The 24,021-nt window shown below is 34.1% G+C and overlaps 1 protein-coding gene and 1 long non-coding RNA gene across 34 annotated transcripts in view; one reads left to right on the top strand and one right to left on the bottom strand.

Moving 5' to 3' along the window:
- The window catches only part of LOC146396959 (uncharacterized), a 57,859-nt gene extending 51,211 nt beyond the window's left edge, over positions 1-6,648 (bottom strand). Inside the window, exon 1 of the long non-coding RNA XR_014827635.1 lies at positions 6,435-6,648. This is a non-coding gene — a long non-coding RNA (uncharacterized LOC146396959). The remainder of the gene's footprint in view (positions 1-6,434) is intronic.
- Positions 1-24,021, top strand: part of PCDH15 (protocadherin related 15) — a 1,617,506-nt gene that overhangs the window by 738,729 nt on the left and 854,756 nt on the right. For 22 of the 33 annotated variants that reach the window (XR_014827608.1, XR_014827609.1, XR_014827611.1 and 19 more), the window contains exon 1: positions 20,691-21,031. The exons of the other annotated variants lie outside the window; for them this stretch is intronic. The gene's annotated coding sequence lies outside the window, so the exon portion shown is untranslated. Of the gene's footprint in view, positions 1-20,690; positions 21,032-24,021 lie in introns of those variants that run through there. 33 annotated transcript variants of the gene reach the window in all.

Raw genomic sequence — 24,021 nt, forward strand, 5'->3', positions numbered from 1 at the left:
AAACCATAGTGGTATATCACCTCATGCCTGTTAGAATGACCATCATCAAAAAACAAGAGATAAATTATGGCAGACATGGATGTGGTGAAAAAAGGAGCTCTTGTGCACTGTTGGTAGGATTGTAAAATTGGTACCACTGCTATGGATAACAATATGGAGGATATTAAAAAAAATTAAAAATAAAACTATCATATGATCCAATAATGCCTCATTCACTTGTTTTAATGAGTCTTGACGTACTTAAAATCTTATAGGCTATTTGGATGATACAATTGAAAATTTTGAATCATTGCTTACTTGTTTTTACTCTAACAGTAATTTTATTTTGAAGTATAAATCAAATTTGATTTTACAGCCCCCGTCTTTGCATATTCCATATACATGCGTCGTAATTTGGCATAGTGCTTTAATAGATCTACAGATTATTTTGGGAGGGAGGGCTAATCCCATTTCAAATTTCCTTATTTCTGCTGATTTCCCATTTTATATTCTCCTCACATACCTACCATTTTAAGCCTATGTTGAACATAATTAACTTTGATGTAATTACACATACGTTTATTAAACTATCTGAATGTCAGAAAGAATCTCCACAAAGCAATCTAGGCTGAATAAATTTTCTAGATATTAGACTTACAGATTGATTGATTAGCTTATTCAGTCAACAAAGATTAAGGGAATCTCTAATAAGGAAATTAGGCCCTCTGCTAGGTTCCTATGATACAAATAAAGAGATAAGGCCTCTACTATGTGAGGGGTAAAGATTTCATACAGTAATGTGGAGCCCACAGAAAGACTCATTAACTCTACCTGAAGGCATTAGACAATGTTTCCCTGGAGAGTGCTACTTTGCCATGGAATAGAATTTTTACTTAAGAACTGTAAGCACCTATTGAAACATTTTAAACTGATGCCGTGATGGACTTAACACATGGACATCACAAGATGAGAGGTTCTAAGAACAGGCCCTAAGCTTAGTGAATGTGTTAGAATATGGTATTTCTGGACATTTTGTATGTTTAGTGCACTATGGATCATGTCTACAATATCATTGATTAATTCCGTATTCCAGTATAAAAATGAACATACCAAGTAATATTTGCTTAGTAGTCAAGAAGGATTGTGTTAGGGTCTTATAAGACAGGAAGAATTTTAAATTATATAAATTGAGTATTACAAATAAAAAAGGAACATTTTCATGTTTTGAGGGGAAGAATATGGTGATACTATCTTCACCCATATCCTCTTTCCTTGTAGATTTTCTCTGAGATTTGTAGTTAAATGAAGTCTTTTGTTTACTATTTTGTTTCCAAAGGAGACCTACAAGAGCATATCTGTGCTGCTGGAAGGGCTCAGTTATGTCCACAGGGTCAGGTGAGGAAGGCAAATCACATTTTCTCTCTTCTTGCCTCCCACATCCTCTCTTTCCCACTTCCTTCCTTCTAAGAACTTCCAGTTGATGCATATGATAGGAAATAGTGGGGGCCTTTGGGGCCTTGTTCTTTAAATCAGAGATCACAGTTCCTCCTGATGTTCATGTGAAGCCAGGTTGTTGTTTTTCTTTCTTCAAGATAGCAGGTGGTTAAAGCCCAGTTAACAATGGTAAGCACTTAGCTGTCTGCCCTCTTTCCCACAGTTGTTTATATTGTTCTTTTTTTCTCCTCTGATGGACCTTGAAAAATGACAATAACTGGGATTATGCAAGGACTTTGCCTTCTGGGTTCTTATGCAATATATCAGCTAAAATTTAACAGTCCCAGCAATAGTGGGCTTTACTACATATATCCATATCACACATTTAAATCCTGCAGCAACACTTTGGAATCCATAACAAATGATATATTTATACATAGACTGAGAGAACTGGAAAAAGGAAATAAAACCTCATGAGTTTTAGGATGGCACCCCTGTGGAAACTCTTCTTCAGGCACTTAGACAGAAGATGTAAGACTTTCCTTGGAAACTTGGGAACAATAAAGAGATAGTACTAATATACTTTGATAGTAAGAATATGGCAGGGTTTGATAGTGTGCTAGACAAGCTGTAGATTTATAAGCATAGAAGTAAATTCTTTTGTCTTTTCTGTTATAACTCTGGGAATGCAGGGAAGAGAAATTGCATAGACTGTTCAAAAAGATTCTACAAAAATCTAAATCAAGTATCTTTTCCTTGGTTGTGTGAAGCTGTCTCAAGAATAGGTTTTTTTATCTTTTTTTTCTGAAATATAAACAATTTATGTTGTTTTTCTAATTTTAAAATTACACTCAGGAATAAGTATCTTGCATAAAATGAGGTAGAATAGTAAAATTTGCTGCAAGATTTGTTATCATGCAGCTTGGTTTTCACTGGAAAGATAGATTATTAAGAAAACAGGGTAGTATAATGATTAGTGGCTCTGGTTTTAAGATCAGAGAAAACTAGACTCAAATCTACTATTTCCTACCTATAATTACTCAGCCTTTTCTATGCTTTATTTAACATGAATCAATGAATATAAAATATACTTCTTCACGGAATTATCGTAGGAAGTGATGCAGAACGCTATGAAGTTTTTAAAATAGTGCTGGAGTGTTACTGGTGTTATTAGCTTTTACCATTTTTTAACCACTCTACTTCCTCAGCTGTAAAATAAATATAGTAATATTATCTCTTCAGAGCTAAGTTTAACAAGAGACTACCTGAGGTGTGATTTCAGAGCATCTTATTCGCAGGTCGTGCCATGACAAAACACATTAGATTCTGAGGCAAATGAAAATGTATACCTGTGTGTGTGCAAGCATATATATCTATGTTTTCTCAAAATATTAAAATATTGTTCTTATTTGTCTTGATTAGTGAATTTTTGAATTCCTTCTCCTACTTGTGGCCCTAAACTCATGGACCCTTCCAAGAATTGTAGAAAATGGTTGATGTATATCAATAATTCAACAAATAATTAAAAGTACTTATCATGCCAAAACCCACCACTTTAAATGCCCTACAAATCTTAAAAGGCCTACCAAAGAAACTTTGTAGAGAATTTACCAAATTTTACAACAATACTCAATATTTATAGCTACAAGTCTAAGGAAACTTCTGAGCTATCAATAGCAACAGCAAAAAGATAAATTGTAATAGCTAGAAGACTGAATTGGCTTCCAGTTATCACTTGAGATATTAATATGAATAATTTTGTATCCCATTAAGAAGCATTCAAAGATGATGAAGCCAAAACATGTAAGAAAAATATGTATTCTAGATCTGTATCATGTGTGCTTATTTATTTTGGAAAAAATTTTTTTTCTGGATATTGTAAACCTAGTAGTATATATCAACTATTAAAAAATCTAATTAGATATGGTTTGTTTTCTAATGTTAAAGAAATGCTCACTTTTGCTCTGAATTTTATATTTGTAAATTTGTATCATTTTTTGAAGGGAATCATAAAGTTGTACAGAATTTAGGCTCTACAAAGATGGAATTACCATATCGAGGTTCTAATTTACCTAGTTAGGTCATTGTTTGACACAGGATTGTGCTCAACACCCAAACATTTTGATATTCAACAATAGCCTTGATGCTTAGTCCAGAACTCTACTGTAACTATGCATACATAGAACTTGAAAATACCGAATGTGGATTTTAACCCCTTAATTGTATGCCCATGAAAAAAAGGCACGTAGAAATGTCTGTATTTCCTCTTGGACAGCATTAGATAATTACATAGTATTTAATTATTATTATTTTTCTTGGATTAAACAGATTTGGCTAAGTAGAGTTACAAAGAAATGATGATAGTTTCATGAGAAACTTTCATTTGTCAGAGGCATTTTATGTTCTATGTAGCATTGTTCATGTAATTGTTTAGCTGCTACTTCATTTAAAATGTCACTGGAGTTCCTATCATGGCTCAGCAGAAATGAATCTCAGGAGCATCTATGAGGACGCAGGTTTGATCCCTGGCCTTGCTCAGTGGGATGGGGATCCAGTGTTGCTGTGAGCTATGATGTAGGTAGCAGACACACCTCAGATCTGGTGTTGCTGTGGCTGTGGCTTAGGCCTGTGGCTATAGCTCCGATTCAGCCCCTAGCCTGGAAACCTCCATGTGCTGTGGGTGAGGCCCTAAAATGACCAAAAAAAAAAGTCACTAAAATATTAAGCAAAATGCTCTAAAAAGCCCTTTTGAGGTCATGAAATACTTGTTTTTATTTTTATTTTTTGAGAAAATTTACAATTTTATAAATATATATGATTAATAAAGCTCATTTGTTGAATGGGTTTAACTATGTTGACACGGGCTTTACTATAAATGTTGATTTCCCTATCTGTATGAATACTATAATACCATAATCCTCCCTAAATTCCAGATTCAACAAATTTTAGTTTCCTAAACTACATATAGCCTTATGGTATTATAGAACTAAAAAAAAAAAAAAAAATAGAGCAGCAGGATATGTAAGTAATTTTTGAAATAAAATATATAATTTCTTTTAAAAGCTATATAGTAAAAAATCAATAAATAATAATATTAAAATCTATTAGCTTGAAATCTTTTAATAATGATTCACTCTGGCATGGCCAGTTTTAAGGAACATGATTTCTTTTAACTTTCAGAACAATTCTTTTAAAAATAAAGAATCAAAAGAATGAAAGACTATCATGTTCTTGCATTTAAAAACACGAGTGAGAAACATGGGTGTGGAGTACGTTGGCTGCAAAAAAGAATGACCATGTACTCTAAAGAAATAAAACTTTACTTCACACCTATAGTGAATCATTTCATGTAGAACATGGTGATTGAAAAAAGGTAACTTTGGGAGTTTCCAATGTGGCTCACCAGTAATGAACCCGACTTGTATCCATGAGGATGTGGGTTCGATCCCTTTTAGTCAGTAGGTTAAGGATCTGGCATTGCCATGAACTGTGGTTAGGTGACAGATGAGGCTCAGTTCTGGTATTGCTGTGGCTGTGGTGTAGGCAGCAGCTGTAGCTCCCATGCAACCCCAAGCCTGGGAACTTCCACATGCCATGGCTGTGGCCCTAGAAAGGACAAACAAAAAAAAAGAAAGAAGGAAAAAAGTAACTTTGGAAAAGCCAAAATGATGATTTTCAGAATTTGAATGCATATTTAGTGCAGGTCTACATTGGGTTTGTTGTACCTCTCATTGCCTCAGATGGGTCTATTGAGTGTCTCTTGCCGCATAGGACTATTCTCCATGTCGTTGTTGGAATAATTCCTGTGGGAAAGTTAGCAAAACTTTTCACATGTTTAGCACAATCATAGGCTTTGATGATGCTTTCTTAGATATAACTTGAAATTTTTTTGGAAGACTTGTTTTTGCAGCAGTTGATACTACTTTGGTCAAAGTTTGCTTTCTCACAAGATTAAAAGATAGTAATTTTTACTGCAAAGGTATAACATAAGTGGAATAGAAAAAACATTCTAGAAATATGTATGTGTATTATTTCTTCTCCATGAAGGAAAAGAATAATTGGTCTTAGATATACAACATGTGCTTGACCAGGGAACTATATCCAGTCTTCTGTGAGAGACCATGATGGAAGATAATATGAGAAAGGGAATGTGTGTGTGTGTGTGTGTGTGTGTATGACTGGGTATAAATCAACTATACTCTAACAAAAAATAAAATAAAAAACAAACAAAACATGTGCTTGACATTTAAATGTATTGAACTTTCCCAAAGGCACATACAATTCATGCAATAAAGGGAGGTGATTCCTCACTCTTGAAGGAGTAATGCCTTGGTTTAGTTCTTATGGTACATAGTTGTCTTAATATCTATGCCTTTTGTTCTGTATTATTGAATGCTACACTAAGGTTAAAAATTATAGGAAAATAATAGTGAAATTAAGAAATTTTTAAAAAATACTATATAAAACAATCTATCAAATTAATTTTGCATTATTATTGAACATTAATAAGAAAATTGTCTCCAAAATCACAAATATTATGCTATATTTAAGTCTTCTAAAACAAGAGAAGAATATATCAGCTTTGATTTTTTTCAATATATGGTGTTAAATGAGTCACCTATCACTTGTAAGAATAGAATTTTTTTTTAATTTGAACTAATAGAACATGATTGAATATGAATAAGCATTATAAGTTAAAGATCCAAAATAGAGCAAGAGAGATAAGGTACACTAATTGAATATTTTTTGTATATACAATTTTTACAGTGGCTATTTTTTATTGTATTAGTTATTATAAATTTTAAAAATGTAATATTAAGGACCATGTGCATCCTAAATGAAATGGATATGATCAAACCATCAAGCAAGAAATCTTTTTAGTCCTTACAGGTACTTAACTGTGTCCCTAGATGCAGTTCTGAAAGAATTAATATATAAAAGAATCAGTGTTCTAGTCACTATAGTACAACGAATCACCTGAAAACATAATGACCTAAAGCAACAATAAAAAAAATAATTACCTCTTATGTTTTCTGTGAGGAATTCAGGACATTTTCAGCTAGCAGTTCTGGTGTAGGGTCTCCAATACATTTGTAGTCACTGGTAGATGGAGCTAAAATATTGGGGAAAAGGAGATTCCCAGATGTATATATTTCTTCAAGTAAGCTCACAGTCTTCATCTAGTCTTTTCCGTGGCATAATTTGGGCTTCCTCGTGGCATGGCAATAGCCAAGTAACTTACAGGCAGTTCAGAATTCTAAGTGAGTATCTCTGTAGAGCCTTTTATCACTTAGTTTCAGAAGTCACATAGTGTCACTTCCACCATACCCAGAGTAACAAACTGTAAGAGGAACATGTGTGATGCAAGATACTGATGTGGTCATCTCTGGAAAGCAAAATTTGTCACAGTTAGTAATCACTAAATAATTTTATTGAGAAGACCCTAATAATTAATCAATTTTATTCTCTTTCTAAACAAATAAAAGCCTTTCCCTTAGATCCCATTCTAAATGAAGATTTTTAAGCATGATATTAAAATGCATTTTGATAGGTAGAGTAAACTAAGCAGAAATAATCTAGATGACATGGTTAGATGGATAGATGAACAAAGAAGAGGAAAAAAGAATTATGAGATGTGAATTATAGATTTTGATATACTAATCTTTGGGAGTAGTAATTATGTACTAAGTTGTATGCTAGGAAATAGGATGATATAAATAAGAATGAAGCATGGTCCTCTCTTTAATATAGTTTATCATTCTCTGAAATATTTAGCCACATAAATAATTATAACTCAAGAGACTGAAATGCATATATATATATATATATATATATATATATATATATATATGGTGGATTCTATATACTAATATGTATATATTAGTATATATTAGTAATAGATATAAACTATTATATATATTAGTAATAGATATAAACAAGGCTGGTAAAATGTAATGACCTTCCAGTTGTTAATGTCTTTGTGCCAGTGTTTTAACACTTGTAACTTTAGTATTTCATATATGGAAATGGGATGATCAACATGCTTTATAAAAATTCAATGTGTTAGTGATATATATGTGCCTCATAGTAACCCCAAAGGTATAGTGTATAATTCATTGTAAGATGGATTTAACACAGATGGATTGATTGAAATTGCCGTAAGTCTCTCACGTTAGCACTATTTCACTTATAATTTTACTGATAGAATTATCTTGGTAATGATCCAAGACGGCAATACTGAAGTGATACGCTAGACCATAGGATGTATCTATCCCTTTTTGATGAATGAATACTCACTTTGGATTTATTTAACACTGAGACAGTTTATAGAGATGACTAAGAATGTGGGTTTTAGACACAGGAAGATTGAGTATCTTGTTCTGCCTTTTATGGCCATGTGATCCCAGGAAGTTACCTTAACATTGTTAAAGCTCAATTTCCTCATTCTTAGAATGGAGATGATAGGATTCATGGTGCTTGTTCTATGCAAGGTAACTCTGCCATTATTATTATAACACCTTCTAAGACTACTCTTCAAATGTATTATACTATGGGTATTTTTATTACAGAAAAGATTCATTACGCTTTCTTAGATTACTTTTTTTGGAACTTCCTTTTCAACATATTCCAAATATTTAGTGTTAGAACTTCACTATAATTTCATAGTATATTAAACAATATTTCAGTGAGGTAGATCACAACAAAGCCTGCTTCAAAGCTAAGGTTGAATGAAAACTGATAGCTAAGATTTAGTTTGCTTTCGCTTCACTTAAGTACAGAAGAGCCGATAAGTTAATTGGAAGAATACATGGAAGGATTGACTTACCTTTATTAAAATGCAAGTAAATGTATGAGCTTCCCTTAAGTAGCAATGCACCTCAGGAAGCAGGAGGAGGGACATGGAAGGTCAGCGGAGCTCAGAACCATCAAATTACTATCATTATTTTCTATCATTTCATAGAAAAACCGGGGAGAGGCAGAGATATCATGACATAAGAATCCTGTCTCTAACAATATTCAAGGAATATTTCTAGACCCTTCCTGTGTTTTTCTGATGCAATTTTTATTGCAGTGTTGGTCCTACAGCTGATCTACTTAAGTCTACTCTATGGGGAGGTATTCAAATTTACTTACAATTAATTTCATGTATATTTTTTATTTCACTAATGTTGGATTAATAAAAGTGAGTTAACTTTGGCTCTCTTTTTAGGAGTGACCAAATAAATTGTAAAAAGCACATTTTTTTTTTCTGCCCATATAAAGGGCAGAAAAGTACTTTAGTTTCTCATTTCCCTTTGGAAAATCATTATGTCCACAAGCGTGGCTGGTGTTTTGACACAGTGATTTATGTAAGCCTTCTGGTGCTGTGAAGTAGTTGTTTCCTAAGCAACTAATAAAGTGCCTTGAACTGCTTATAACTTAATAATTGTGTCTTTCTTCCTCACTCAGAATCCTGTAGAACCTCAAATAATCCACTAGATTTTTGTTACATCCATTACCAATTATTCTGCCTGTACTGCAGGCATGAGCTGTGAAAGAGACTAATGTGGGTTTAAATACTAGCTCTTATATCCACTTATTTAATATTATGTAAATATGTAGTAAGCATCTTCCATTTATTAGGCACTTTCTTAGGACCAGGAACATAATGCTGAGGAATACAGAGTCTCTGGCCTCTAGGAGGTTGTAGTTCATGGAGGAGACTAGTAAACATTTACTATGCAGTGATGTATGTTAGGATAAAGGAGAGCATTGTTTCTCAAAGGTGCACCAGAGGAACATTTGTCTTATTAGGTGATAAAGAAATTGTAGCATATTTATTCTAGCTGAGACATAGACAATTCAAAGGAATAAACACAGTTCTCAATGTCTAGGAGTTGGAGTGAAGGTCAGGAGGGAAAAGACAAACAAGGAAGATGAGAAAGCAAGTAGCAAGACAGAAGAAAGACCCTATATGATGGGGGAACTGAAATAATGTATTGAGTTTGAAGGAAACAATAGGAGGAACTTCTTCAGCTGAAGAAAGTGGTGGCCAGATCTGAAAATACTTTTCATGTTATGAAAAGGACCTTGCCATTTATGAACTGCAAGGAATTGCAAGATCATTTAACCTACCAAGTTATAATCTTGTTAAGAATGGTCAGACAATTTTTATGTTGTCCTTAGATTAAAAAAAAAAAAACTATTAAGGTGGAATATCAATTACGTTTACATTAATCAGGTTTATTTTCTCAATAATTGGCCTGTGTTTTGGAAGAAGAAATGTATTTGATTCATGATTTAGTTAGATTGAAAATTCAAATTCTAGTTCTATTACTATAATTCTAACTTCTGTTATCAATGCAAAGAGAAAATCACCCCTGATGCATATTCTCACATTAGGGTCCCTTATTAATTCAAGTTCCCAGAATATATTCATTGTCATTCCGGGGATTGACCCTTGATTACTTTCCTTTATGTTGCTTGAATTGTTGGAGGTAAAAGTTTACATTAAAAAAAATATTAGTTTCAATTCAAGAGTTTTGGGCATCAATGAAGTTAATAAAATTTTGGAGTCCATCATGGCACACTGATAATGAACCCGACTAGTATCCATGAGGATACGGGTTTGATCCCTGGCTTTGCTCATTGAGTTAAGGATCCAGCATTGCCATGAGCTGTGGTGTAGGTCACAGATGCAGCTTGGATCTGGGCATTCCTGTGGCTGTGGCATAGGCCAGCAATTTCAGCTCCGATTCAATTCCTAGCCTGAGAATTTCCATATGTTGTGGGTGCAGTCCTAGAAAAAGACAAAAAAAAAGGGGGGGTAATAAAATTGTATGATTACTTGTGGTATATTTTAATATATGAATCATGTAGTATAAGTGTATATTCGTTCCTTCAGAAGGGGGAATTGGTTGAATATGTGTTAATGAGCCTCTTCTAATAATGAAAAATGCTGATCAAATATATTATTAACATGGGTAGAAATTGAAAATCCACAAAATTTTATGTCAGAAAATGAGTAATATATATCTGTGTCTGGTGGATGAGCAGCCAAACAATTAAATTAAATGTGTGATCAGATAGAAAATAAGAAAAATATTTACTCTAAATATGAGTTGTTTCCTTCAAACTGTATTTTCACCTTTTATGACTACTAGTGCTTGGATTAATGTTTTCTCTCCAACAACAGAAGTGACTGATTGAAAAATTATCCCAACTGGTTCTAACTATTCAAAGGGAGAAATTTGGCTTGAGAAAACTGACAGTATCATTGAATTCCTTGTCTACCATATCTCCTTTCTAGTTTTTCTTCTTTCTGTGATCCAGACACATAGAGGGAAACTGCTCTTTTATATGTTGTGCCCATGCCAGTCTTAGTTACTACTGTCTTGCCTGTTGCTATAGCCTTGTCTGGCACATTGTTGTCACTCAGTATGAAGTAAATAAATGTGCAGCACTGCTTCTTCAGATGAAGTATCTCTGGATTAAGAGATGAGAGTTTGGAAAACAAAAGGATATTACAATGTAAATATAGTGAGTGACAAACATACCTCTGGGTATAAGACTGGATTCTCACTATAATTTTATTGAAATATGTTTGCTGGGCTTATCATTTCTTTTATTGTTGACATTTACTATACCACAAAGTGGGCGACCGATTTGCTCTGTTGGACGATGGGAAAAAAGCAACGACACTGGGGATCTGAGATAAGCAGGAATGTTGGGCAATTGAAGATGAGTTGCAATTTAAGTATTGGAGGGGACATTGTGAGAGTCTAGCAATTTGGTCATTAGAGAGCCGGGATTAATTTGTTCACTTTTGCATATGAATTTGACACTAAGTGTTGCAGTATTTGCATATTTTCATTACTTGCCAGACATCCCTCACAGACTTCCCTAGAACTAACATTCATTAATTCATTCAGAATTATGTGAGAATTACAGAGGGAATCATTGATATGAATAGATTGGATTTTTTATTTCTTTTATTTTCATTTATCAGTTTAAGTAGAGACAAATCTAGAAAGATATTACTGACGGAGAATGTTGACAAAAACTCAGTTAAAAATTGCATCAATCTCTTACTGTTCTAGAATCTAACAGTTTGTCAAACAGGCTAGAGAAAGAGAATCTATGGTTAAGTAACTTACAAATAATATTCACACCTTAACAAGGTGCCAAGTATTTCCCAGTGTAATTTGTGCCCTCTTACTATGGCCATATTTGTATCAGTTTTTATCTTCTAGATTAGGAAGAAAAATATTGTTTCTCAGGATTTCAGCAGTGGTAGTAATTTTTAATACAATTTGTTCTTCAATCCCTTAAATTCTCTTCAGAGCTGAATCAATATAAAAATGAACAGGAGTATAGTTAAAGGCATATGTGTCTTGGAAAGTATCCCCACTTCCATATTTCTGCATGTTTCCATTAACTGCAGAATTATCCTGTCATATCACTTTTTGTCTGGAGTGGAACCTGGCCTTGTTCCAAAATATGTGATGTGGTAATCTGTTGCTATGGAGATTATGAAGCCCTTCTAAATGAAGCTATAAAGCAGTCATAAATTCCTTCACTCCAGCAGGATGTGGATTTGAAGGAAGTATATACATTTTGGAGAGATCTGAATAATTGCCAGGAATTAAATTGACTGTCCATAATCCTTTAAGTTCCAGGTGCTCATGGTGGCTCCAAAAGGTGGGAGTTGGAGCTACAAAATGAGGCAGCCTGGGTTATTGACTTGTTGATGCAGTGCAAAAGAACAAAATGACTGCCTCCCATCCACATTTGTTAACTAGTTTCAATCTGCTCTGCCACGTGAGGAAAAAGCCTGCCTGGCTCAGAAGTAACTCAGATTCTGTGTTCCCTCTATCTGTGGGGTTTTGTTTGGAAAAGTGTGGCAGATGGACTTTCAGCTTTGAATGAATGTCAGTTTTCCTTCAACAAACTTGTTTCTAATTGCTTTTGAAGGAGAAGGTGAGAGGCAAAGAAGGATAGAAAAACAGAAGAAATATATTTACAAATTTAGGGGACAAGTTATATACATATAACCTGTGTTTAGCAATAGACTTTAGGCTTAAGAAACCTAAGATGAGATCTTGATAATGTTTCCTGGGATTTTTATTAAAAACAAGAAACAACGCAAAGCTAGATAAAATTTTATTTTACTCATTAATTAAAAATAAGGCCTCCATCTCTAGAAATTTTATGAAAGTACAGTTCGGAGTTCCCGTCGTGGCTCAGTGGTTAATGAATCCGACTAGGAACCATGAGGTTGCAGGTTCGACTCCTGGCCTTGCTCAGTGGGTTAAGGACCCAGCATTGCCGTGAGCTGTGGTGTAGGTCGCAGACGCGGCTCAAATCCTGTGTTGCTGTGGCTCTGGTGTAGGCCAGTGGCTACAGCTCCGATTCAACCCCTAGCCTGGGAACCTCCATATGCAGTAGGAGCGGCCCAAGAAATGGTAAAAAGACAAAAAAAATAAAAATAAAAGTACAGTTTATAGCAGGCACTGTCCTACAATATGAGATCTCAAAGTACCTACTTAAGGTTATATTGAAATTTTTAAAACTTTTTCTTGTATGTTTTTGGAAATATTTTCCTCAACTACTCTGGTTTTAAATATGTCAACTAATTAATGGAGCAGACAGCTTATAGCTTAGAGTTATTCAATTATTATTTCTCTTATGAAATAAGTAATTTTTCATAAAAAAGATCTATAAGTTTTTCAGACATGTTGAAAGCAGACTTTGTTCAAAATCTTCAACTACTTTATAAAATTATTACTTGTGCATAGATAGACAGATACATTCAGTGGGTTGGTATCTAACTGAATGTATTAAATATGTTAGGAGTTAATCCGGTGTGGTAGGCAGAATTCGAAAATAGCCTCATGATCCCCACCACCTGGTGTTATGTACTACATAATCCTCTCCCCTTGACTGTGGAAGGAACCTGTAACTAACTTGCTTATAACTGTAGAATACAGCAAAGTTGTGGGATACCAAGCTTGTGATTATATCACAAGAGAGGGGTAAGGTTTTGTTTTTCTAAGTCACCAGCGAACTTCTCCTGGCCTCAAAGAGATGAATAGCCGTGTTGTAAACTGTCTAAGTAAAAGGTCAAGAGGCAGAGGGAACAATATGCAAACATCTAGAACCAGAAGGCAACCACCAGCCTGTTGTCAGTAAGAAGTAAAGCCAGGGCCTGGGTCCTCAGTCATATAGTCACAAACAAATGAAGTCCACCAAATAACCTGAATGAGCTTGGAAAGAAATACTTTCCCAGCCAAGCCTCCAGAAGAGGACTTAGCCTAGTCATCACATCCTTGCTTATAGCTCTGTGGAGCCCACAAAACCTGTGAAATAATAAATATGTGTTATTTCAAGCTGCTAAATGTGTTGTACAATAACTTAATACTTATATATCCAGCATATAAGAATTAGAATTGAGAAGAGGTAGCATAAGTAATTAAACTATTGTGTCCTGTCTAAATTTCTCTCTCTAGGGGAAAAAAAAAAAAAAAAAAAAAAAAAAAGTATACCCAAATCTACTATGAAATATCTAGAGGGTAAGCATGGCATTTTTTTTTTTTTTTTTTTTTTTTTTTGTCTTTTTAGGGCTGCACCCACGGCATATGGAGGATCTCAGGCTAGGGGTTGAAGTATGCCACAGTCACAGCAACACAGGATTCAAGCCACGTCTGCAACCTATACCACAGTTCACAGCAACGCCAGATCCTAAACCTCTGAGTGAGGCCAGGGATCAAACCCACTTCCTCATGGATACTAGTCAGATTCATTAACCACTGAGCCATGATAGGAACTCCAAGAATGGCATTTAGAAAATATTTTATAAAAATTATCCATATATTTTCTTAGTTTTATTTTCCTAATTTCAAGAGATTTTAGAGTATATGAAACAGTCAAATTATTTGATTTTTTTATCATTTAATCTCATCCAATCTTAAAAATATTTCCTATATTTTAAAATCCATCAGATGAATTTCCATTCTAAATGTATTACTCTTTAAGAATTAAGTTTTTGAAAATCATATGAATAGTTCTGTGTCTTTACATATTTTACTTAGTCACATTGTGTATGTTCAGATATAACTATATGTTTATGAAATTAGTTATTTCTTTTAGCATTTCCCTCAAACTACTGTATTATATCCTCAAACTGCTCTTCTAAAATAATAGTCTGCCTGTTTGAAACCTCAGCATAGTTAAGAATTAAATAAAGATTATACTATCCCATATCCCTCAAGCTGTCACTATAAAACAGGCTGGGTTAAAGAAAAAAGAAAAGATATTTCTGGCAAAAAAAAAAAAAACAAAAACAAACAAAAAAAAAACTACGTTAACTATAGCTGCCCAGAATCCTGACAGTAAAGAGGTGTTAGAATCAAAAATAAAGTTATTCAGCATGAAATCATGACAAGACTTATTGGTGTGAATACAGATGATGCCCCAGCCCCAGGTCCCTGTTTGAGGTTTCATTGTGTAGTTATACCCAACAGCTTTGAATCTCAACTCTAAATGACCACTGACAGTAACAAGCCTAGAAAGGCTTGATACCAGGCAACTTGGTGTGACACTGGTTGTCATGAGCAAGGCTATTTTGATATTTTATGGAAACTTTTGTTCACAGAAGCTTTAATCTGGGTTAAAAAAAAATACCTTCTCTACTTCTTTACTTTGCAGTTCCTATTGACTCAAGGACTCCATTCTTATTCTGGAAGGATAGACAAAATCCTCTTATGTCTCACTTTTGCAATGCAATATATTTGAGAATAATATATTGGCTAGTACTGGTTTGCTTAACTTAAATTAGATATCCTGAAATTCTCCCTGTCAGCAGACTGGAGTCTAAAGCCCATAAGAATCACTCTACTTAGTATACAAATTTGCCAGAGATAGTGAATGGATTGAGCGGCATTTTAAATCTCTTAATAACAAGAGAAGTAGCTTTGTATTATAAGCCTACTATTTGTTGGTATAAGATAAATCTACTGTTTAAACAAGTCAAGTTCAAAAATTAAATACAGAAAACAAAATTTGTATCTTTGACCACCAATTTGCCTTTTATTGTTCATTAAACACCAGTGCACAAATCAATTGGCATGAATGCAAAAGTTTATGGTAATCTCCCCAGCTGTATGTAGGATGTAGCTGATTTTTGGCACACAGCTAGAACATTTGGGTTTCTATTTCATTGCTCTGTAAAATGTGCAAAATTCATTTCTGCGAAAAATCTCACAAAATGCTAATACAATTAGTTTTATGAACTTTTTAATGTTCACAAATATATATTTTGCAGAAACACAAACAAAAATATATGTTAAACATATTCAGGTAGTTATCTATAGAAGGGGAGGGGAATGAGAATAAGAGGTACTCAAAAGGAATTTAAGAAATAAAAATATATTAAAAGAGACATTGAGGGAAAACCTACCACTGACTCTGTGTTGATTATCACCAATTCATATTCAGCATGATATTTCCAGTACATATGTATATGTACACATTGGAGTGCAGTTTTTAAAGAGAGGATGGATACTGCTACTCTTCAACTTTAAATATTTGACATTTTATTTTTCCATGTTTTTCCTAAATTCATGATTAATACTATAAAGGGTACATAACTATCCTTAAAGTTGTTCAATATAATTTACATACCCACTTTCCTATTTTTGATTGACTATATATTTCACAATTCATTTTTTAACTGTTTATGTGACTTTTTCCTTTTATGAGATAAATGAAATAATAAGCTTTTGTGTCTAAATGCTTTTAAATGTTAAAACTATTTTCATTGTTCACATTTTTCTAGAGCATCTAATATAGCCAATTTCTTCTTTAAAGTAAACCGATTCCACATACATGTCATTGACTGCTATGCTTTAAGGAACACATCTTCTTTGTTAGACTTTGTGTTATGTCTTATACCTCTTAGATACCTCTTATATGTACCTCATATAAGAACCACTCCATTACAAGCAGGATATCTAGCCCACTTATACCTCCATGAGTTTTAGAAAAAGACATCTATGTGTAGATGTGGAGTGTGAATGGCAGTGTTGCCTCTGTGGGAAGAAAAAGGTGCTTCTTCCTCTAAATAAACACAATGCCAAGTCAGAAAATGAGGGCTCAAAAGCGAGTGCACTGAATTTTGCCTCAAATGACTTCTCTTCAGGCACTTTTACCCATGACCTTAGTTAAAGGTAGTAAAATGGAAGCTCAGGAAGTTAAATGTCTCAAACCAGGGTTCAAACACTAAGTCTTTAATTTTTAAGATTCTTTTTTTTTTTTCTATTCCAATGGAAAATGGTCATTACTATAGGGTTAACATTCAATAAACACTTCCTATATGTTTTATATGCACACAATATATGCCAGAGGTCCCACAAAGCAATGTGCTCTCTAATTAATCTCAAAATAATAATTCTATCACTATTTTACATATGAGAAAATCTAAGCTTAGTAATCAGACAGCTTGATGAAGATCAGCTGACTGGTAAATGTCACATTGGAGTTTCCACTTCCTATGGTCAGTTCCAAAGCACAGGTGCTTGACCACAGCATTGTGTGGCATCACCGTGAACTTCATGAGCTGGATTTGGAAATAGTAGTCTTTCTGTACCACCATTATAGTCAATGGACAGAAACTTAGCCTCAGTTGTATACTCCCAGGCCCCCTCCAGATCTGTTGATTCAGAGTCTCCCCAAGAATCTTTATTTTTAACAATCACCCTATAATCAAACCTTAGGTGACTAACAACTATAACACATGGCATAACTGATCACAGGCCCTCCTTGCCTGAAATTCTAGTGACATGATAAAAATCAGACTTTAAGGCATTGCATTACAAGGGTTTACTTTATCTGGAACTTGCCCATGTACGTTAGCTTTCTCTGTTTGGACCTATAATCTAATCATATTAACTTTATGTTAAAATGGTAATAATACTAATACCTAAACATTACCAAGCATATACCATATTCTTTTACTCTTTAAATTATTTGTAAACTATGCCACAATTAAACATCTCAATAAGTGTGTGATAAGTACTATTACTATATTGATGTCTGGATTAAAAATTTGGATAGAGGTTAAATAATTAGTTCAAGGTCACATAACCATTGGATCCTAGGCACTTGCCTGCCACCTCCAACACTCTTAACATGGGTGCTGGTATATATTCCAAATTATTGACATAGTCACAGAAGTATGAGAAAGCATGGTGTGATTAGAGGAACAGCAAACCCTTTAGTACCATAACTCTACAACTTTTTCAATTCTCTGTGATTTTTTGCTCACTATAAATAAGGAGCCTGACTGAGACTTAAATAAGTCAGCTCACTTGCCCAGGGTACTACCTATCTAGAAGAGGCAGAGTCAGAAATCAAATCCATGTCCAATTCCTAACTCTTCACAGCCCCTAGCCTCTCTAAGTGTGTTCTAGTGTCACGCAGTGCACTTGCTGGAATCCCCTCTTTTGAATTAATTACATGTTTCCATTGTTGGGTCTAATCCCGAGGTCATCCTAAATCACAGTTAAACTGTGAGAATATATTTATCTGAAGTATAAGTATTTTCTTTATTCTTTTTGGATTTTCCTAATAGTATTAGATGCCTAATCCACAATGATTCTTGTTTCCATGTGTATCTCTCACTCATTCTTCATTTTCACAGACACTCTAGTTCTCTAAATTGAGAGCTCTGTCTGGTCTTTTCTTGCTTGTCCTGGGTTATTGCTTCTGGCCCTTTAAAATATGCCTCCTTCAATCTTTGCCCACCATGAGCGCTACCATTCTTTTAAATATTTGTAATAAAGGGGGACATTTCCCATTCTTTATTACAGAAGGAGTATTTTATAGTGTTTAAAATCATTTATTCAAGAGCATATTAGGCAAACAAGGTATTGGAGCCCTGTATGTGTGTGCTTTGTCAATAGAACAATTCATTAAACAATTTACTTTATATTTGAGACTCCTGGCTAGAGGTAATAAAGCAAAAAAGATAAATTAAATAAAGCTCTGCCTTTATAAACTTATATTGTTAGGGATACTATGATACATACAAAAATCATCAAAGCCATCTATGAGTTTACCTAATAATGAATGATCAACTCCCTCAGACCAATTATTTCCATTGCTAGAAAGGGATGCTGATAATCAGAACAGAATAAAAGATATTTCTGTAAATATATTAAAATTAGAAACTACCTAAAAGTCAAAATATAAGTATTTTGATAAGTTATATATACAGCATTAATAACAATCGTTTAAATCTAGATTTATTGACAAAAGGAATGCCTGTGATATTTTGTTAAAGGAAAACAAAAAAGTTCTCCAAGCTGAAGTTGGAGTCGGTAGGGCAGAATTCAACTTGGCTTTAAAATGTATGTGAGCGAAAGAAAGCGCTAGAGAAGTTTAGAGGGATTATATAACCTATATTACACAGAAATTACCTGAGGATTTATTTTAACTTTTTCCCTTTTGTTTATTGTGTTTTTAAATTGGTCCCCTGAAATTCACCTGTACTTATGCTGTAGCATATAGGGGGTTTTTTGCATCTTATTAGTATATATTCCAACTCTAAATATGGTAATTTTTAAAAAAGAAAGGAAATCAGCTGTTGTTGTCTATAAGACTTCAATTGATAATGATGTAATTTCTCATAGGACAGGAGGAAGAGATGAAATTTCCTGCATTCTAGCTATCTTTCTGTGTCATCAAAGTTATAATTGGACATCACCAGAAATGAAGCTGACTTTGTCTTTAATAAAAAACACATTTAGTAATTTTTGTTGTTCCTGGAACAATCTTTATAATGCCAACTACTTTGTTTAACCAACAATATCAATGTATGGATTATCCCACATATGTGTTGTTTCCTGAAATGAAAAAAAATTCTTCTCAAACTAAATATATACAACTTTGTTTAAATGTTCATTGATAAAGGCATCTTTATTAAACTATAATTTCAAACTTTTAAAACATCAATTGTTAAAAGTATAAAATGCATCCATCACTTATAAGTTCTCACCACTGTCCCCCAAATCTACTGTGTTTTGAAGGAAGCAAATGCTTACATTTGTTTGAGTTGTACATAAAATCAGAGCAACCAGGTTCTGCCTGAAGGTTCTAAGGTTTCACCTATTATTTATCTGTGACTTACATCTATATATTTTACTCTTTAACATTTGACACATTTGACTGACCCTGGATTATTTACACATTCTTCAAAATTTTTCCCTTTCTGGAAAACTGAACTAGCAAGATAAGTGAATTTTGTGTTATATGAGATATTGCTCTCTGAGAATGAATGTGTATAATGCATTCTACAGGTATTGTGTGTTATTTTTTTCTTACATAGGATGAATTATGGTCACAATAAATAATCTGCTTTATCTATGAGGAAAACATGTGCTGTGGGGTTTTATCTTGTGTATACCTCATCTGGTCATTTTTAACCAACTTCAGGATATTTACTCTGTCACTACCACTACAATAAAACATTCTGAAATTGCTTTCATTTTTTGATTCTTCCTTCTCGGTGTCTCAGATGAACATGTGCGCAAAATTTGATGTAGACTTGCATAAATCCTAGGCATAGTAGATTCTTTAAAAATTTATACCTGATTTAGATAACAAATAACTGTGCTTATTCACCAGTGTACATGTCCATTTTCAAAATGTTGTTGTGGGGATGTCATATATCAAAATATTTAAGAAATATACTATAATTTTTCTTGTAGTATGCTTCTTTAGCACTGTTATATAGAAACATGTGCCTATTAAAACCTAGAAGATATATTTTTAGTTTCTGTAGAATGTGTGAATTTTTCTTATGGCCAAAAGATATGAAAATGTAGAGGACTTGATATAAGAAGGTGGATTTAAAGGCAAGAGAGAGAGAGGAAGAGAGAGAGAGAATGATGAAAAGTGATTAAGAGGTTATTTTGACTTGTCAGTAATATTGTCACTGTATGTAAGCTGTTAAACTTCTTAGTACTGATGGGGTAAAACTGTCGAAACAGCCACACAAAAGAGAACAGAGAATCACCAGACAGGCTGACAGGACATGGTACAATAAAGCGGCCAACATCGATGATCAGTGGGTTATCACTTTGTCTTTGTGTCTCTAGCACCTGCTACTAATTGGTGCAGAGAGCTCACCAGTTCCTATGTGGTTTAGCACACTCAGCTCTCCTGGCCCGTGTTGAAGCAGGACAGCTAATTGCTGTTGCTTCCGTGCCAGTGCATCACCATGCTGAGCTAATAGCGACAGATAGAGGGCAGACGGATTCCTGTGAGCAGCTTAGAGTTAGTTGCCTGTGATAACTAAGGCAGTTGGCATGCATCTCAGAACGGGGAGAAAGAGAGTATGCCTTCTGGGTTAGTACGTGGAGGTTTTTTTTTTTTTTTAATCTCTAGTAACATTTTCGTGATGAGCCAGGACTGGATGTTAGTGCCTCACAGCAACAAGACGTGTGGCATGAGAACAAATCGTCTTGGAACTAGATCATGAGCATTGGTTGTTTTGAAAGGAATGTGCAGGAGGCAGCCTTGGCAAGAAAACTTGCTGCATAATCTTACTCGGGCTAAAGATGAAACTTTAAACCGGCAAGTAAGTTCTTTTTTCTCCCCCTCTCTTTTCTTGATCTTTCAAATTTAAGGCACTAGTGAAGTACAGAGAAAGTTAAGACCTTGCTTTGGTAAAATGGGTCTCTTCATATTTCCTATCAGACTTGCTCAAAGACTAGAGTAGTAATGATGTACCTGTAATTATCTGCTGGAGGAATGTGCACAACCCCTTATCCCCTCAGCCTTCCAGATTACTGTGTGGTGTTGTAATTATGTTGAGATATCGATGTAATATTTAGAAAGACATGCTTTTGAATTATGGCTCTGTGTGGTTTGTCATTCTTTAAAGATTATAATCTTCAGCCACTTTCTTTGCTTCTCTCCCCTTGACAAAATATAGGAATAGGGTGTCAATGTCGACCTGCTATGTTTGGCTTTTGTGTGGGCAAATTTGTGTGTGAGAGATTTACTTTTGTGTGTCCTAGTTGTAGGAGGTTAGAGTTAGTGGCTGAGTTAAGAGTGTCTAACTCTGGCTCACTATTAACAGTATTATATTTTGTGTTTGGTTATAATATAGAGTATCCTGATGTTTCCACTACAGATGTCTTAGTATGTGACAATATCAGCTCCTTTATGAAAGTATTGGAAGGCTTAACCATTCAAATCCAGATGCACTTTATCCTTATAAGTCAAAATTAATACTAGACGTGATTGACAGCTTTCCTGCTTTGTGGTGTGGCCTTTACATTAAAAACAGACTTTGGTAACTATAGGGAAGGTGGGTCCTGAGTAGCAAGTCTCACATCCCATCTGCTGGTCCTTTCATGTCTCTATCATGCACAGATGGCCATCAACAAGGTGGAGTTGTAGCATGAATGCAGAGAGCCATTGTTAACTAGAGTGTAATGTGACAGCCTCATGTAAGGTGGACTCAGTCCGTGCTCATCTGCTTTCATAAATAGAGCTAATTGTCAAATCTGGTAACCAAATACCTAAGGCATAGTTACTGTGTTGCTTAACATCAGAGAAGCAAATGTTTGATAAAGGAGGCAGGTTTTCAACATAGAATGCTTCCTATAGTTTTCACACCTAGTTTGAAACTTTTTCTACATGCACAGGTGAACTTATTTTTCACTGCAAATGGCCCTTCTCTTAGTTCCTTTAGTTTTCTTTAGTCGTGGCTAAGTGTGACTCAGTACATTTATCTCTACATGTGAGTCTTCAAATTTCAGGAACTTGATCCCTTTGACTGTGGACTCATTCTCCTATGAAATAAAAGTGCAATTTAACGTGTGCCCAGTTGTACTGAGTGGGGACATCCTTGTCTCTCAGCTGTTGTAGTGATGTGCATGCAGAGCAGGGGACGTGAATCCCCATCAACAGAAATGATCGCTAAACATTAACCATTCAGGGACTTTAACAGATTAGAATGTGTGCTTTTGCTGTTAGCTGCTTGTCTGGAATATTATGGGATAAAGTTTTGAGTTATGAAGAGATTTAAGTAAAACCTTTCACTTTCTAAGAAATTTTTTAAATGACAATATATCCTTTTATGAGATTATTTGATAAGCTCAGTGAGTGATCTATAAAAGTAGTTTAAAAATAAACATAGCAATTATAATTCTAGGAAGAAAGAACTCAAGTTAAATATATGTTCATAAGGGACTTTGTTTCTTAATCTTTTCACATTTAAATTTTGCATAGTATGCCTTTTATCTTTTCATCATCCAAGTTTAACGGCAGACTGACAGACATAAACTGAAACCATTTGACAAAATTCCCCAGCATTTTCATACATAGCCTAAGTTTGAAATTAAATTCAAAAGGTGATTATTATTTTTCTTGTCAAAGGAAATCGCTATTTTTCTTTGATCATAAAAAGTGTTTCAAGCAAATGTATATTGAGTAATTAATGATTCCTTTATATAATCACTTGATTATAGTGGGCTTTTACTTACTGAATGAATAATGAACATTTACAGTAATAGTATAAAATAAAATTTAAAAAATTAACATATAGTGACTATGTTTAAGAATAGATGAGAGTATTCTACACCTGTTGTAAATGTGTAGGTATAATTTCAGATAATAGGAACTTTTGTTCCTACTTACATGGTATGGGGTAAAATAACACAAAACTTCTCTCATAAACCAGCTGTTGTCTCAACTTTTTTCTGGCACTTACACATTTATATTTTATTGTAGCCTCAACACTGGGGAGAAATGTACAGTTTTAAGCTTTATTCAGGATCCCAATCTGTGAATAAATTCAAGCTGGCAGAAATAATATTCTCAAAAAAGAGACTACATAGTTTCTAAATGGGATGGATATGTTTATCCTCTAAACATTTAATTTTGCTTGGGACTCGTTAAGAGTCAGATTTAGTCTCTTTTTTTTTCTTTTTCCACTTTTTTAAAAGAGTTGTTCTTACTTTTGGGGTCACTGGTGTCTTTAAACTATTTTTTCATTCTATATCTCTGTGGCTTCCACATGCATAATGTTGAAAAAATAGTGTTTCTTGAGCAGGATAAATTTCTAAAACTTTTTTTATCACTTTTAACTGAAACTTTGAATATACATATATATATATGCGTTCTTTTGCAATGGGATGCTTACTTATTAATTGCTTTATAATATGGCAGAAAGTTGATTCAAAACTAATGATGACATATGGGGCTTCAAATATTGGCTCAAATATCACTTGTTGCATGAGGAGATGTTGGGAGGAACTGTGGGAATTCATTAGTGCTTAAAAGTCAATTTTGAGTGAGAAAGGGAGCTGCTGTGAGTTACTTATTTTCTCCCTGTAGAGTCTCTGTACAGATTCCAAAGGTTCTAAGCACTCAGAAACTGAATTAATATGTAATTTTGATTTAAATTGAATACTAGAGCCACTTAGATAGAAATGGTGATGGGACAAAAGAATATACAAAAAGAAAATTCCAAATGCAGCCATTACTTCCTTGCACATATGAGTGTGTGAGGGAAGGCAGGGTGAGAAGGTAGTTTTGAATGTGAGTATGAATAGTATA

This window comes from Sus scrofa, chromosome 14 (assembly GCF_054392235.1).
Source record: "Sus scrofa isolate SSC_HxYL_T2T_F1_AM1 chromosome 14, Sscrofa_HxYL_maternal_Yorkshire_Landrace_v2.0, whole genome shotgun sequence".
Lineage (NCBI taxonomy): Eukaryota > Metazoa > Chordata > Mammalia > Artiodactyla > Suidae > Sus > Sus scrofa.